The sequence below is a fragment of the Callospermophilus lateralis genome, chromosome 8 (genome assembly GCF_048772815.1).
Source record: "Callospermophilus lateralis isolate mCalLat2 chromosome 8, mCalLat2.hap1, whole genome shotgun sequence".
NCBI lineage: Eukaryota > Metazoa > Chordata > Mammalia > Rodentia > Sciuridae > Callospermophilus > Callospermophilus lateralis.
This window is the reverse complement of record NC_135312.1, coordinates 64,209,231-64,213,892: the sequence shown is the minus strand read 5'-3', so window position 1 is coordinate 64,213,892 and position 4,662 is coordinate 64,209,231. Positions and strand designations below refer to the sequence as shown.

The window sequence follows — 4,662 nt, the reverse complement described above, 5'->3', positions numbered from 1 at the left end:
AAATATGAATTATTTATTACATATATTTTATTAAAGAGTCCTTATGCTTTACAAATTAAATATACTTAAATTATGCATTAAGAACTATGGATAATATTTGAATATAATGCTCATATTTACAGTAACCTTCTACTAATAATCCATTTTCTTCAACATTTTCACATTATTTCTCGGTTCAAAGTCTATAGCGTCCACCACAAAATGAATTCAAACTGCCACAACATATCTTCAAGCTTCCTTTGTAATTATATCTTTTATTATTCTCTTACCTTTGTTGGATTTTTTTTTTTTTTTTGGTGGTGCTGGGACTTGAACCCAGGGCCTTGTGCTTGCAAGGCAAGCATTGTACCAACTGCACTATATCCCCAAACCCACTTTTTTTTTATATGTTATGCTGTGGATTGAACCCAGGACCTTGTTCATGCAGAACATATGCTCTGCCATCAAACTACACCCCAACCCTCTCTTACCCATTTCTTCCTTCAAACTGGATTATATGAAATTCCCAGAATTTTCCCTGTGATTTTTCAAACCCATCATTTTCTACCTATCATTTCTAGGGACATGCCCTCAATGTCTACTTATCATTTCTAGGGACATGCCCTCAAAGAAGATATTGGGATCCTGACCCCTCCTCTCTCTCTGCTTTCTGGCTGCCATGAGCTGAGCAACTCCTCCACCCTGCACTCCCACAATGATGTGCTGTGCTGCCATCGGCCCAAAACAATGGCCAAACAACCACAAACTCAGACCTCTGAAACCATGAGCCAAAATGAATTTTCCCTCCTTTTTAAGTTGATTTATCTCAGGTATTTGTCATAGTGATAGAAAGTTGACTAAATGGTATTAACACTAAAGGATATTGAAGCATGAAGACATTGAAGCAGTTTAGTTCTAGAAAAGTAGATCAGTAGGAACAGATGAAGAATAAAATAGACCCAAATATTTTTACGAATTTATAATAAACATGGTTTTTCATTTTTGAGTGATTAAAAACCCAAGGATATCTAGTTTAAGCAAAAAGGGATATTTAGCCACCATATTCTCAAAACGGGGACAGCAACAAACCTACCCTTAGGGCAATTAGAATCAGCGAAGCTTAACACCATCAGTACTTGCCACCTGTCCTCTGTCAAGCAAATTAAGACTGACTTACATATAGATTCAAGACCAAAGCACAAAGATGTCACTGCTGCCTATTTCAGTTAGGAAAAAAAAAATCTGGAAAAATCTATTAGTGGTCAGTGTGGGTCCATTTCCCCACCCCTATGACCAGGGTATAGAATTTTGATGATTTTTTCAGAAGACAGGAAGTGGTGATAAATGAAGAAAATAATAGGTAGTACAGGTGATACTTCAAGTCATAGTGGAAAATGTGGGTCATTCAGTGAATGGAGTTGGAATAAATGGCTACTTCACTATTGAGAAAAATATTAAATCTACTTATCTCAGACTTAATTTAAATTTTATGTATATCACATTCAGATTTGAAATTTTTGTTGCTGTCATCTGACTGCACTGACACATCAAGGAAGGTACCTATAGTTCCTTCATATTAAATTTCAAAACATTAAAATGTTGGGAATTCCAATGTGGTATCAGGTTTTCCTTTTTCAATGTTTTTAAGTTGTAAGTCAGCCTGTCCATTTCTAGGATGCCTAATTCCATTAAGCTCTTTCTAATGGCCACACTTGTTTTGCTTTGCCCTATAAACTTAAACAACTACCACCCAAACAAAGCTTTTCTGTGGAGCACACCCAAGTTTTGGTCAAGTATAAGCCTTTTCAAACTTAGTTATTCTCTCAGCAAATCTGCACACTGATATTTTTTTTAGGAAGGACTGATGGAAAACCCTCTTTGGCTTTATGCTTTCATTTTCAAGAACCTTCCCATACAATCATCACTGCAGTTTCTGAACTCCATCTCACTGTGACAAGAAGTAACACCAACGCCCGCCTCCGGGGCCCAGGTCTAAGGCGAACCGGGAAGGGGTACAGGTGGCCCTACCGCCCGGTATTTTCCTCTGACCCCTGCAGGAACAGATGATGCCAAATCCACTGCCCGTGGCAAGGAAGAGTCGGGGTTGAGCCCCAGCCAAGCCAAGGCTGTTGGTCCTCTGGTCTCCCGGGCTCGCCCCACCTGAAGAAATGAGTGGTGGCTTAGCTCCAAGTAAGAGCACAGTGTATGTATCCAACTTGCCCTTCTCCCTGACAAACAACGATTTATATCGGATATTTTCCAAGTATGGCAAAGTTGTGAAGGTTACTATAATGAAAGACAAAGATACCAGGAAAAGTAAAGGGGTTGCATTTATTTTATTTTTGGATAAAGACTCTGCACAAAACTGCACAAGGGCAATAAACAACAAACAGTTGTTTGGTAGAGTGATAAAGGCAAGCATTGCTATTGACAATGGAAGAGCAGCGGAGTTCATCAGGAGGCGAAACTACTTTGATAAATCTAAGTGTTATGAATGTGGGGAAAGTGGACACTTAAGTTATGCCTGTCCTAAAAATATGCTTGGAGAACAGGGAGCCTCCAAAGAAGAAAGAAAAAAAAGAAAATTCCTGAACCAGAAGAAGAAATTGAGGAAGTAGAAGAAAGTGAAGATGAAGGGGAAGATCCTGCTCTTGACAGTCTCAGTCAGGCCATTGCATTTCAGCAAGCCAAAATTGAAGAAGAACAAAACAAATGGCAACCCAGTGCAGGGGGTCCTTCAACATCAGATGATTCAGGACGCCCAAGGCTAAAGAAAAGTACATATTTCAGTGATGAGGAAGAACTTAGTGATTAAAATTGTATTTATTATGTAAATATTTTAAAAATAAAATCTTGGAGTATAAACTTAATTTGGGAAGTAAAGATTACTTTTAGTATTTGAACATAAGAATACTTAATATCAAATAGTTTTGTACTATAAAATAGTTCATAGGAAATTTAAAAATAATTTTAAAGCATCATGTTTCTCTTTTGCCTTAGCAAAGTACAGGTTGAGCATCCTTCATTCAAAAGTTCAAAATGCCCCCAAATCCAAAACTTTGAGCACCAATATGCCACCTGAGGTGGAAAATTCCATACCATAAAACTGTTTCATCCACTTTATTAATAAATATATGTATAAGCCATGTGTGGTGGCAAACACCTATAATCCCAGTGACTTGGGAGACTGAGGGAGAAGGATCACAAATTCCAGGACAATTAAACAATAGCAAAACTCTATTTTCAAGATAAAAAAAAAAAATAAAGGGAATATAGTTTCAGTGGTAGAGAGCTTCTGGGCTCAAATCCCTATACTGCAAAAAATAAAAATTTGTTAAAATAAAAATGTATAAAATAACCTTCAGGTTATGTGTAAAAATATAGGAAACATCAATGAATTTCATGTTTAGACTTAGGTCTCATCCCTAAAATATCTCATTATATATGTATAAATATTCCAAAATATTTGTGGGCTCAAGCATTTTTGATAAGGAATTCTCAACCTGTACTTAAAATCAGGATGTTAATAATAATCTTGTAAAGAACTAATTGTAATAAAAATAAGAAAAATATGATAGTAATATTATTGTTATCCCATGGGAAAAGGCAGATATTCAAATGACTTATTTAAAAACTTGATATTAAAAATTTTATTCATATCCAATTGGATTACATGAGGGTTTGCAAATAAATTTAATCTCAAAACAAAACTTCAAAAAAAAAAAAAAAGAAGTAACACCAAGCATTACACATAAGCATTGTTATACTTGGTTTCCTTTGATAATTTCCAATAACATGATCATAGTGATGTGTGTATTTTCTATGGTACTCTCACTGATAAGTTAATAAACAATAAACTTCCATTTATTGAAGGCTTGCCATGTGCTAGCACTATGCTAAATCCTTTGGATAGCACTATTTAGATGATTCCTTACTGACATCTAAGATGCTATTTTTTTTTTTAGGCATAAACAGGTTTATTTAGGATAAATATACATTCAAGGGAGAATGCAGGCCTCCTCGAGAGTGAGAAGCCATGATGTTATTTTTTTACCCTATGTTACAAATAAAATGTGGCCTGCCTGGAACCCACCATTAATAAGTAACAACCTGGACTCAAACCTGATCACACTGATTATTCTGTTGATTGTGCACATTGGAGCACAAGCTACCCAACAAATATTTGGAAAGTTGTGGGTCAAGATGGCAGGCTGAACATATCTGTTTACTCTTCCATCTGTCTAAAACCCTATGAAATAATTACAAAAAAAGATATGAAACATAGCTTAAGTATATAGTAGAGGTGGGGGGAAACAATGAAGATGAGTACTAACACACAGTTGTGATGATTAAAGAGCCAATTGGAACATCCAGGCCATAGGTCTTACTCCCTTTGTTGATGCAGAATAGCACATTTTTATAGAAGCTGCATTTTCTACATAAGCTAAGGCAGTGTTGAGGAGGGTTCTCTATGGAATCCATAAAGGAGAAAAAGATAGATGACCTCCTCCTACCCACAAGAAAAGATATTGGCACACGCTCTCAGCATGTTAGCACAATCTGATAACAGCAAAAGCAGAGAACAGGGATTCTCAGGTGCTAAGTTTCACAAACAACCAAGAATGCCAAATATGAAGGAGGAAATGGTGGATTGGATTCTGTTTCAGCTGAACCAAACACATT

General features: G+C 36.3%; 1 pseudogene; it reads left to right on the top strand.

Annotated features, from left to right (window-relative positions):
- Nucleotides 1-2,147: 2,147 nt before the first annotated feature.
- LOC143406002 (zinc finger CCHC-type and RNA-binding motif-containing protein 1 pseudogene) lies at nucleotides 2,148-2,871 on the top strand (annotated as a pseudogene).
- The last annotated feature ends 1,791 nt before the right edge of the window (nucleotides 2,872-4,662 follow it).